At 38.0% G+C, this 13,705-nt stretch overlaps 1 protein-coding gene across 3 annotated transcripts in view; it reads left to right on the top strand.

Annotated features, from left to right (window-relative positions):
- The window catches only part of LOC145994918 (uncharacterized), a 118,563-nt gene that overhangs the window by 22,179 nt on the left and 82,679 nt on the right, over positions 1 to 13,705 (top strand). The window contains exons 1-2 of one of the 3 annotated variants that reach the window (XM_083131418.1): positions 9,507 to 9,543; positions 12,051 to 12,121. The exons of 1 other annotated variant lie outside the window; for it this stretch is intronic. The gene's annotated coding sequence lies outside the window, so the exon portion shown is untranslated. Of the gene's footprint in view, positions 1 to 9,506; positions 9,544 to 12,050; positions 12,122 to 13,705 lie in introns of those variants that run through there. One more of the 3 variants, XM_083131409.1, reaches the window with a different exon arrangement.

Raw genomic sequence — 13,705 nt, 5'->3', positions numbered from 1 at the left:
CACAAATATAAATGAATGGCTTATTGCAGAAAGGGACCTGAGTCACATTTTTGAGGTATCGGAGTTAATTTTTTCATCTCCACTGTGTCTAGCAGCATACTGCAGGGGGGGTGCATTGAGGGTTGCAAAATTAACTATTCATTATGTTGAATATTTGAGCCAACAACGGCACATTTCTTTCTTACACTATTAATATTATACGATTTTTCATTGTTTTTCTCAGAATTGTGCAAAAGTGACTCAGGTCCCTTTCTGCAATAAGCCATTCATTTATATTTGTGGCAATTGAGGACATACTAATTTTACCCCTTTTCCCACTCGAGTTCAATGCAAGGATACCTCCGCAAATATCGAATGAAAAGTTTTCATCATGTGCAATTCTCCATTAAATGTTTTCGCCGAGTCGTACTACCTTCGTTTTCTTTGTTACAAACAAGTATTGTTTACACATTACATGTAGGAGGAGGGTTGCATCTACATTTCACATTGGTCAGCTCCTTCTACTTACTTGCAGAAACGAAAACTTGTAGGGTAGTGTTTACCGTTCAGGACCGTCAATCTGATGGTCGTAGGTTCAAACCCTTCCGGTGGCAGAAACTTTTCGTAAGTTTTAGACCTATCCCATTGTGTTCATTGTCCACGCCGTGTGAAACGGAATGATTCAGTTTGGAATTAACGATGGGGGGAGGGGAAATATTAAATTACAAAATCTCCATTTCAACGAACCGAGAAGTGGACAAAAATTGGATAATTCTTATAAATATTTAAATTACATTCATGTTTTTAGTGGTATAATCGCAGGTAAAATCAAAGATCTTACATGGAAGATTTTACCTTGCTCTGAACTAAGCCAAAATGCATTTCGAACCGATCTAATACATTCTCCAATACATTTCAAAATGTTCTTGAATGTTTCATGTCGATAATTTGACCAAAGCATCAATTCTTGACGCTGAGACGATATTTGCTGCAACTACCTCTTCTCTTCAGTCCCTTCTGTTCTTCTCTTCTCCTTCTCCTCTCCCCTCCTTCTGCTCGCTCTGCTTTTATCTCATATCGCCTTCCCTACTTTTCTCGCATCTTATCTCCATCTCACTCATCTCCACTCCTCGTATCTCCTCTCCTGTCTTAGATTTCCGACTCCACTGCACTCTTCTCCTCTTCTTTTCGTTCTTCTCTTTTTCTCTCCTTTACTTTACTCTCCACTCCCCTCCTCTCGTCTCCTCTTCTCCTCTTCTCTCTTCTTTGCTCCATTTTCCTCATCTCTCCTAGAATCTTTTTCCATTCTCCTCACTACATCTCCTCTCCTCGTTTATCCTCTCTTTCTTCTCTCCTCTACTTTTCCTCTTCTCCTTTCGCTTTCTCTTTCTCCTATCCTTTGTCAAAGTTCGTTTTCTCTCACCTCTTTTCCTTTCTGTGGACTCATCAGCAATGAAATACTAAGAAACCTTTTTTTTTTCTTTCAAAAATAATTTTGTCACTTGCGATATAATAGTGATATTTTTCATAATTTTATACAATATTACTTGTTTTTATTCCTTTCGCGTATTTTATAAATATCTATTGTGCATGTGGCAACCCTGAAATTGAGCCTAACTCTACACGCAACCCACCAACGCCTTGTGTAAATTGGGTTGCCTAGTTTAAAATGTCGTTGTCCTAAAACTTTTGAGAGACACTGTACCTAAAACCTTTTTATAGGACACGTTATTCCTCTCGGTTGAATAGTTATTATCTTTTAAAAATGTGAAGTGACACATTGTTTACATCTCACGCAGCCGCCATTAGATCTGCACTCATGACCTAGAGGTCGCTTCTGAGTGGTTATGCTACCAAAAATGCTACGTAAATAGGACTGATTCTATCCTTGAGAAATGCCATGAAATATGCCATGGCATCTGAAATGCCATAAGATTTTTCACGGTAGCATTCTGGTCATGGCACAAATGTTAAGAAATATGCTAAGGAAAATGCTTTCGTCTAAAGCGGACATAATAAATGGGTATCTCGGAGCAGCGTGGGGGGGGGGGTTAAGTGAGTTTGTTTTCATTCAATTTGTTTAGGAAATATAAGGTTTTTGGTTACTTTATTGTTCAAGGTTGTCTGATCGTTGTGCGATAAGGGAGAGCCTGACTTCACTTGTCTTCTTTATCGCACAACGTGAGGACAACCTTGGGTTGTGACATTTCTCGAGGAATGCTTACGTTGTTAGGTTAGGTCCGTTAGGTTTAGTTCTCTTGAATACGCTGTAAATGTATTATTTATGTTAAGATAACTAAACCCAACAATCCTTATATAACAAATTAGGCATTTAACTTACATCTTCACGCAAATTAGGCTCATTATACAGGGTGTCGCAAAACTCTTTCAACAACGCTTGGCTGCTGGTAGATATCATAAAAGCAAGTAACTTTTCCCTATAAAGTTTACCTCGAAAGCGCTTAGTTTCTGCGCTGTAAGCGCTTAAAATCTATCCTGTACGTATGCAACCCAACACAGCAAACGCTTGCTCTGACATAACTACCAGGGGCGCGTGGCAGGGTTGCCACTAGCGTTCCTCGGTAAGAGAGACGACTTGAAAACAACAACTTGGGAGTCTTGCCTGAGCAAAATCCAAAACATTAATGATACTTGCGTTGTTGTAAGAAGCATTGACACTATTTATGAACTGACCAAGACAAATAATGAGCAGACTGAAATTCAAGATTACTCATTCTAAAATATCTCCATAATTGACTGATTGATTTGGTTTATTTTAATTCGCTTTCCTGCCACCTTTGGCTAATCGCGAAGATGAGGATGATATGATGAAATAACAAATGACACCAATGTCTAGGACAGGATTTAAAACCGAGACACCTGGCACCTTAGCGAGCTCTGCTAACCACATCACCACGGAGTTTCGTGTATCATGCAATATCAACAATTGCAAGGGACACGTGAGATAGGGGAAATCCACGAACGTACAAATGTAAACATGATGTGTTTGCTGCCTCGTTTCGAACACGCAGACTGTAATGTTATTACAATTTATTTGAAAATTATTCCTATCTGTGCTAGCGTTATTGCTAATCGTGTTCATCTCATAAGGAAATAATTGCAAAGCTCTTTTAATTTAATGATTGATTGATTCATTGATTGATTGATTTGCTCTATTTTACTTCGCTTTTTGTGCCACTTTTGGCTAATTTGCGAAGATGGGGATGAGTGATGATATGATGAAATTGATGAATGGAGACTCACAAACATCCATACCCAAGGGTTTCGAATCCAAGACCCCTGGCATCGTATCGCGAATGTTCTAACCACTCCGCCACGGACTCCGACTTTCAATTTAATGAAAAACGTCGTTTAGGCATGAATAAATTCACACATTAAAACTAGTGCTTATTGAAACCCAAAGCCAAGAAATGCATACTTATATCAATCAAGCGCTGAACTGTAAAGGGCACTCGTATTGCACATTTGCGTGTTATTTACATTTGTTCGTTCGTGGATTTCCCCTATCTCACGTGTCCCTTGCAATTGTGCATGATACACGAAACACTCCGTGGTGCTGTGGTTAGCACAGCTCGCTACGGCGCCAGGTGTCTCAGGTTTAAATCCTGGTCTAGACATTGGTGTCATTTGTTATTTCATCATATCATCCTCATCTTCGCGATTAGCCAACGGTGGCAGAAAAGCGAATTAAAATAAACCAAATCAATCAGTCAATTATGGAGATATTTTAGAATGAGTAATCTTGAATTTCAGTCTGCCCATTATTTGTCTTGGTCAGTTTATAAATACTGTCAATGCTTCTTACAACATCGCAAGTACCATTAATGTTTTGGATTTTGCTCAGGCAAGACTCCCAAGTTGTTGTTTTGAAGTCGTCTCTCTTAACGAGGAAAACGCTAGTGGCAACCCTGCCACGCGCCCCGGGTAGTTATGTCAGAGCAAGCGTTTGCTGTGTTAGGTTGCATACGTACAGGATAGATTTTAAGCGCTTACAGCTCAGAAACTAAGCGCTTTCGAGGTAAACTTTATAGGGAAAAGTTACTTGTTTTTATGATATCTACCAGCAGCCAAGCGTTGTTGAAAGAGTTTTGCGACACCCTGTATTTAATATTTAATAGAAGTTCCTCAAATTAAAAACTATGTTTTCTTCCACTTAAATTTTACATTTCTGGAATCCTTGATTCATACCCTCTCCAACGATGATACGATGAAATTTATGAAACGACACTCATAAGGAACATTCACGCGCAGGCGGGGATTCGAATCCAAGACCCCTGCCGTATCAGCTCGCTCTGATACCCAAGGCCGGCTTAAAGATCGGGCGTCGCCCTTGTGCAAGGGGGACGAAGTATTCTGCTTGAGTAGCGACAAAACCTTGATCGTACAAGTATGGCTTTTTGTTTTAAAAGTAACTGTTAACATTGTTAAAATAACATTTTAAAATGAAATGTTGTACAGTCGAGTTACACCAACTATGGCGTGTGCACGGTGTTTACAATTGAAACAACTAACAACAACTGCCGGCTTGTAACGATTCCATAGAAAGTTAATGTATTCATTACAAGCCGGCAGTGTCCGTGACTGTACAAATAAAAATTTCGCAAAATCTCATTAATAGAAAGAAATCTTTCGTATTCTTCAATAATATTTTCAGTAAAGTGTTTTCCAATGTAAAATTTCGTCGGTCATTTCGCTCAGTAGCGTACGCAGGATTTCGTCAAGGGGGGGGGGGTTATTTCTAAAACTTTCTCCAAATTCACATTACCTTTGATTTATTATACTTTAATTAAATAATAATAATCACAATTAATTAATAATACTTATAGTTAATTAATTAATAATACTTATAGTTAATTAATTAGCTGAATTACTACTAATAATACTACTAATACCACTACTACTATTATGTAGTAGAGATCTACATAAATATACCATTTATGAAAACAATAGAAAGAAATTACTTTCTAATCATTCAATTTTTATCAAATCCTGGGAGCATTTTTTTGTTTTTGTTTTTTTGTCTGGTCATCGAGGTGAGACATTTTAAGGGTGAAGAAAATCCATAAAACAAGAAAATATATTAAAATAAATTGAAATAATTAAAGTATGGAACTCATCCAAGAAGCTGCGGTGGTCTGGTCGGTAGAGCTTCTGACAACCACGCGGGAGATCCGGATTCGATTCCCGAAATTGGTTGGAATTTTTCCGGCTTCTTCCCCGCATAAATGTCCCCGATAATTCACATCTGGATTGTCTCACTGTTCTTACCAACAAAACATTTTCCAATAGTTAAGCTTATTGTCTTTGAATAATTGTCTAGTCAAGAAGGTGAGACATTTTAAAGAGAGACATTCAAACGTGCTGCGGTAAATAATACAATGGGAAGGCAGACTTGTGACTGTATTCTTGTCCGCCTAGCCTTTGTCTATACGTTAGCCTCTAACAACGAACCAAGAACTTTCTTTAGTTAATTCTCATTCTTCACACAAAAAAAGACATGTTCGTTGAACACTGGCGTACGTAGAGGCATGGCCGATGGTTAGAGGCACATACTTTTGGTAAATAAAAAAGCAAAATTTCAGTATAAAAACAAAGTCAATTTCGGGTTCAAAATCTGTAAATAAAATGAAATTTCGCTGTTATAGCGGTGAAAAAGCGGTATATAAAATTACATTTTGGTTTTAAAAATGTGAATATAATCCCGATTTAAAAACTGCACTGTTACACAAAATAAACATATCCCTTCTAATAGCACATTAAATCATTACCACAATATTAAGTTTATTCCTGTATAGAGGAGTCCATTTTTGCTTTTCAAATATTTACAGCAAAATTAATCAATTTTCCGTGAATTGCATAACACACAGGATACTTCAGACTTCAGAAAGTGTCGCGTAGGTATATAAACGGTAAATTTCGTGTTTAAGAGTCTATTTCGCATTTTGCAGTTCATTTCGCATCATTTCGTGACAAAACAGGGTAGGAAAATGCACCTCACACCTTTCAGAAATCTTAAAAATTAACATTGCAATGTGTTATTTCAAATTTCGTTTTCTTTTTGTCAAAAACGAAATATGCATGCCTCTACCGATGATGCTACAGCCCCTACCAAAATTTTGAGAAAATCAGAATTTTCAAATAAAAATCCGTTAAGAACTTTAAAAAATCAAAATGTGTAAATACGAAACCTCTTTTAAAGTGAGTCCCGATTACCATTTTTGTCTTTGAATACAATTTTAATAGACTGAAAAGCTCCAAGAATACGAAATATTTTATTATGCATCCTGCCCTCCAAAACGAAGCCATGTGTTATCCACATTTACTATTCCGGCCCCTCCCCCCCAAAAAAACTGCGTACGCCAGAGTATTGAACATTGTTGCAACTGAAATACAAAACATTTTATTTCTCTTTTAAATCATAGTTACCCTCATATTTCACTTTCAAGAACTTGTGCTTATTTTCAAGGCATCACTCTGAAAGACTCGTGTGCTTGAAATGCTGTGCTTTTCTCCATGCTACATGGAAATAATAATTCAAATTATTATTATTATTATTAGTGGTAGTAGTAGTAGTAGTAGTAGTAGTAGATGTAGTAATAGTAATAGTATTGTCCCAGATCTTAGACTGTGGTAAATTGGCCATTTAAATTTTTTTCCACAGCATTTTTCATAATATTTCACAAGCTCAAGGGGGGGGGGTTTAAACTCCGTAACCCCCCCTTGCGTACGCCACTGATTTCGCTACATTCTGCACATCAGTCGATTACGGCCGAACAGAGCAGTATGAAAGTTCGGCAGATCCAATCAGGCACAGATCTGCAAATAAGTATATTTCTGGAGGAATCGAACCATCGATCTCACAAATAATAATAATAACAATGTAAATGTTTATAATTAATCCTTTAATATATATCCATATAAATAATGATTATTAAAATAGGTGAATTTATTAATTGTATTATTGTTATTATTGCATGAACAAGTAAAAAGACGGTATAAGAATAGAGATATAACAACAGATATTTATTTTCTGGCTTACGTGGAGTTAAGATCGTTAAAATTCGTACAAAATCAACTAACTATACAACGAAATTAATGTCATTTTTAAAAAAATCGAATATTTATTAAATAACAGAAAAAGATGTTAACTTCAGTTGATGAAAAGTAAATCTAATGATTAATATTTTATGCACATTATTATAAATATTCTTAGGTACTGTTTATTCAAAGCCATATGACTCTAATCTTATCCTTTTATGTTTGACGGAAGCAAATAACCCTTGATTGTATTTTTAGTACTGGGTCTTTTCGGGATCCGGACACCCTGGATCCCCTCCAAACAGTGACGTGCGGTGACGTCGACACTTGGGGTAGCAGTCAGTGACGTGCTCAAGATGGGTCACACCCCTCCCCCTTTTAGGGTCTAGTATTCCTAAAAAAAGAATGTCAATAACAGGAAAAGATTGCAAAATGATGAACGAGTATTAAAAAAAAGTACACGTAAACGCCGCCCACATTCGAAAATAAAAAACGATTTGGGTTCGAATCTCTGCTTGGCCATGGGTATTGTTTGTGTGTCCCTCTCTTCAATTTTATCGTCTCATCTTCGCGATTAGCCAAAAGTGGCGGAAAAGCGAAGTAAAATAAACCAAATCAAGCAATCAATCAATGATTTAATTTTTGTTAATTAGCGTCTCTTTTTCTTATATTTGGTTAATTGCGAAGATGATACCATAAAATTAATGAAGGGATAAACACAAAGAACATCCATGCCCAGGTCGGGGTTCGAACCCGGAACTCCTGTTGTCGTAGCGCGCTGTGATAACCACTCCCCACGGTTGGTTGATTTGGTGTTTTAAGTACACTTTATGCACAGAAACAAAACAGGTAACAAAACACACTTTTTTGTAGTTTCTTCAATAATATTCATTTAGCTTTTTGAGTTCTGAGATACATTTTTCATTCCAAATTATTTCATTATTCACTGCAGAGTACAACACATAGGTCAAGAATGCACACTCATCACGGGTTCGAATCCTGGCCTGGATTGTTCATATGAGGTCCCTTTATCAATTTCGTCATATTATCACTCATCCTCATTTTCGCGATAACAAAATGTGGCAGAAAAGCTAAGTAAAATAAACCAAACCAACAGCAATATGAACGCGCGTTCTCTTGTCCAAATAAATACATCCGTATTTATGACTGTTAGAGGCCAAGAGTAGTATATTTAAATAAAACTACCAAAACGAGAGTGAGAGAGAGCCCGAGCACATATTTGTAATTTAATCATTATATATTCCATACTTGAAAAAAAAGAAAGAAAGCATAACATTATTGTCTGCACATAACACGTTCCCATTTCATAAATAATAAAACTACATCCCATATTATACATACATATTGTACAACGTGTAAAAGGTTGTGTAAATAGAGAACATAAGTACTGCAGAAAATTTTACCCTGAATTCTTTAGAGGATTTACAATACATCTATGAGAAACCAATCCCCTATCTGTCCTATAGGAGATAGACTAGGGGACCTGAAAGTACGTGCTTTCAACCATTGCAGCGGGGGGCGAGGGGGCAAGGGAGGTAGATGTAGAAATAAATCTTCCTTTTCCTTGGGCCGGCCGTTTCTACCTGGAAACTGGTCAGGCGGAAGAAGAGCGAGCTAGGGTATCCAGTTAGCTTTGCCCGTCGTTCACACCGATGGACGAGAAGCGCGTTGAAAAGAAAGTGTTGCATATGAACTGTGGCTTTAACAAGACAATAAATATTGTGATTTGAATATAATTCTAAATGTGAGATTGATTGATCTATCTCTGCTAGACTAGCTACTCCTCAGTGCACGTCACTGCCTCCAAATACGACTCTGTATCTAATATGACCATAATGCTACAGTTCAATCAGCTTCTTAGAAAGACGTGGCAATTTGGGTACGTACATACTATTATGATACACTCACTTCATTCATGTTTTATGAAATATTTTATAACAAATTCTTTGTAGTTCCTTTCAGAATTGAATCCATTTCTCACCCTTCCTACGCTTTCACTTTCGACATTTTATACTTGATAACATGCCACTTGTAGCACTACAGCATGTAACTCACCCTATGGCCCATGCTGAAGCATATAGAACTCTATAGATAGTAAGTTGTCCTTGAAAATGTCCTTGCTCCAATTCTACCTTGCATTGCAGGGCGTTATTAATCCCTGTGCTATCAAAATCTCAATCTGATGCAACCGTCAAAGCATAATTGAGATTCACAGGCTGTCAATCTTTGTGTGTGTTTTACGACTTCTTATGGGCGAATTTGGACAGCGGCAACGTGTACATTACTAAATATCCTGCTTGGAAGAACCTCATTTTACAGTAAGTGCCTCCATTACAAGGCACGTCAATACCCTATCGGCATGTCCCATTATGAAACGTGGCGGAACAAGATGTCTTCCGCATAGACGAACCCATTCCTGTTGCCAATCTGATCAGGAATGCATCTTCGAAGCCAGGCACGTGACATTGAACTTCTGCGGACCATGTAAGTACAGGCTTTGCTGCCCTGCAAACCAACGCCTCGCAGCTAGGGAAAACGGGACAAGGGGAAGAGTGCACGTAACGTTGTATGATCGAATGCAAGCGACGTCGCGTCGTATTAACCGGGACACATATCGAGACAGAAAAGGACAGGGTCAACAAAATGGCGTCCGTGGGCTGGATTACCATGAACGCTTCGCGTGGCATTGTTGACGCCTCAACAATATGATTTACAGCCGTAGAAACGGTATTCAGGTTGTCGGGTGCTATCTGTCATTTGCATCCATTTTTTGTTTCGTTTTGGAATTGTTTTCTTCACTGATCTTTCTCTTTGTGGTTCCAAGAACTGCAATTAGCGGTTGTTTCTGCGGTGAGTACAGCCAATAAAAAAGTGTTAAAGAGATCTCTATTTACAAGTTCTGTTGACATTGGACTCAAACGGTATCGTAGATAAATCACAGAATTTACCATGTAAACATAGAGCACTTCCAGACTTGCAGATTTGAATACATTAACACCTTTTGTTTGTTCACTTAGGTGATTTTTCACATCGTTTAATCCAACTTACAAGTTAAACGCGACAATTTAATGTTGACCTTTTATATCCATATTTGTTCTGTGCGTTTCTATGGATATGCACTTAACATCTGGCATCCAGCTGTGTTCCCAGCGAAATATGTTGAGGACTATCTCCCCAGCTGTTCTTAAATAGGAATTTTTGTTGTCTTAGTAACTTAATTGCCACTGTGAATGAGGAATGTCCATGTTTTACCTAGTAATCGAGCATAGGGATCCTGGCGGCTTAGTAGTGCACAACGGTAACTCCATTGATGCTGATGTGAACGAAACAAAAAAAAAAAAAAGAAGAAAAAAAGAAGGAAACTGAAAAATAGGTGCCACATTTTCCCTCAACGAGGATGCTAAGCCCCGCGACAGGTTAAGTTTGCAGCAAGTTTTATGTATTAATCCACGCGAGAACGGCCCTCAGCGCCTCGTGTGCCAGTCTGCCTCAACCGCCGAACAGTTCAATCACATACAGTGAGAAAATCAGCAGTATTGCAGCGGAACATTATTCTGCGGGCACGATTGGGGTTTATATATGCGAAAAATTGCTGCAAACTTAACCTGTCGCGGGGCTTAGTGCCTAATATATTTCCAGAAACTTAAGTTGTATCGTATTTAGTTGCCAATTATCGGCCAAAAATAGGTATATAGCTGTGGGCAAAATTTACCTTACATTTTTACCTAGCTCAAATTTTTATAATATTATGTACTGCTTGTTGCAAAAATGTTAATTTTAGGGTGGCTCAGTCTTTCAAAACATGTTTGTTTAGCTGTCTTATTAAATCCGATTTGTGTTTCCGAATAATTTAGACTATTTTTTATTTAATATTACATTCATTGTTACCGAAATTTGATGCTATTATATTCGTACATATTTGTCAATCTATCGTATTAATACAACTGAATGCGAATTTAGAAATCGTCGAATTGATAATTTTGTTGTAACCGAGGTTAGTCGCAAGGTTAATGTAATACATTTATTTATAGTTTAAATATCTTAATACTTAAGTTAACAAGCAATTACAAATAAATACACTATCTGTATATAGTATGTAGAAACTTATAAAGAAATCAGGTAGATTTCCAAATATCAATTTACAATTCTACACGCCTGTTTAACTGAAGATTTAAACTATTCATTCTGTTTCGGAAGATTTTCTTTTAAAAAAAAAAAAAACTGACATCTATTTTTTAAAAGTTAATCGACAGCTCCACCATTTTACACTTTGAATTATATAAATTTATAACTCAATTAAAGTATTTATAAGATTATTATCACTATACATTATAGAAATGCTGTACTGACATATTGTAAGATCATTGAAAGCCGTACACAACACTTATAATAAACAGGTATTGGAAATTGTACAATAATATTTGATTAGCATTCTTAAAAAATTAAAAGTTCATCGAAATGGTTTCCTTAAAAATCAGTTAGTGTCTTAACGTTATATCACAGTATTATATCACTTTACTTACAAATGCATAATCATTTTAATATTTTGGGTGAGAATTTTCAGTCCCGGGGGTTGAGAAAAATATTTTAAGGGAAGGTTGTCACCATAAATTTAACCTCAAAATGATCATAAATTAGGCTTTTGTGCAAATTTTTGGGTAGGTGCAGCAATATATTTTGGGTGGGGTGTGGATATATCTATTAGTGTTTCGGAGGACTTCGCCCCACACTTCCGTTGCCCCTCACCGGCACATCAATCAAAGTGTGTATGGAGAGGGGTGTAGCTGCAACCGACACCTCTGCAAAGTGCCAATGAGAAGCAAGGTGTGGTGGATGTGCTCGGGAGCAGGGCGAGGCGATTAAAACAATGTCGGTCGCAGGTGCCTCGTCACATAGCGATCGGTGATGTGTGTGTAAGAAGGTCACTCGGGTGGCCGTCATTAGAAGTGTCATAGATTGTTTTCTCACGACATTCGCTTCTCTTTCCCCAGGCGGACTGCAGGGGTGAGGATCTGGTCTCCGCCGATTGGTGTTCGATAGGAGCTACGAGGGAACTCCATTGGTGAGTTAAGTATATCGATTGATTTGCTTTATTTTACTTCGCTTTTGTGCCACTTTTGGCTAATTTGCCAATGATATATTGATGAATGTACACTCACAAACAACCATGCCCAGGCCGGGATTCGAACCCGGGATCCCAGGCTTCGTAGCGCGATGTGTTAACCACTCCACCACTGGGCCCGGCTTAAGTATATCGAATTTTAGTTATGGTCTCTAAAATACATGCATTAATTGTCCTGTGCCCAGTGGGTAGATCTTATACTGAAAATTCTAGACTCTCCTATCTTGTGCCCTAGACTTCATGGAAGCTTAGTGTCCACTTAATTTAATGTCATATCTTCTTTCCCTGACCCTTTCCCCTATAGCCGTTCCCTTCTAAAAATCTTTGATTAATTGATTGATTTTTTTACTTGTCTTCGCTTTCCTGCCTCTTTTGGCTAATCGGGAGAATCGGTGATGATATGATGAAATTGATAAAAGTAAACTCACATAGAACTAGGGATGGACGATATCGGAAATTTAATATCGATAGGCCTATATATCGCCAAAAATCGTCACGATACATCGCCGACACGATATATATCGCCAAATATCGTGACGAGATATCGCCGACACGATATATATCGCCAAATACCGTGACGATATATCGCCAAAATATGTTGACGATATATCGTCTAGTTGATATCGCCTGGACTATTCGTCAATACATATCAATATCGCAATATATCGTCTGGACGATATGTCGCCAAATATTGTGACGAGATATCGCCGACACGATATATATTGCCAAATATCGTGACGATATTTCGCCGACACAATATACAGAGCATTCCCTGACATTCGCTACGAGACTCGGCGGCAAGCGGCCCGGCATCAGTGCTTGTCTTTCCCGGTGAACGGGTCCGCGACAGTCGCTTATATTAAACATCGTAAAAAAGTTTAGAGTAACAGGGTCAGTTCTGAATAAAAGTGGAAAGAAAAATGGGGAAATAAAGTATACACAATCCGCACACCATCCGTGAGTTAAAGAGAGTATTGTACGAAAAATCGGGAGAATTACAGTAGACGAACTTGCACGTGTAAATGCCAATTTCCTTCGGAGATGCCAGGAATGTGTTGCAGCAGAGGGACATCATTTTCAACACCTTCTGTAGTCAAGGTTAGTACACAATATGAAAACTGTAATTTGAATAGCCGACTCTACCGACTGTCGCTGACCCGTTCACCGGGAAAGACAAGCGCTGATGCCGGGCAGCTTGCCGCCGAGTCTCGTAGCGAATGTCAGGGAGTGCTCTGTATATTCCGAAAATATCTTGACGTTATATCATCTAGTTGATATCGCCTGAACTATCGTTAATATATATCAATATCGCGATATATCGTCTGGACGATATATCGCCAAATATTGTCACGATATATCTCTGACACGATATATATTGCGAAAATATCGTGACGATATATCGTCTAGTTGATATCGCCTGGACTATCGTCAATATATATCAATATCGCGATATATGACGATATATCGCCCAACACTACAAGGAACACCCATGTCGATGCCGGGATTCGAAACCGTGACACCTGG

Source organism: Lepisma saccharinum, chromosome 1 (genome assembly GCF_977018435.1).
Source record: "Lepisma saccharinum chromosome 1, izLepSacc3.1, whole genome shotgun sequence".
Lineage (NCBI taxonomy): Eukaryota > Metazoa > Arthropoda > Insecta > Zygentoma > Lepismatidae > Lepisma > Lepisma saccharinum.
This window is presented reverse-complemented; position numbering and strand designations above follow the sequence as displayed.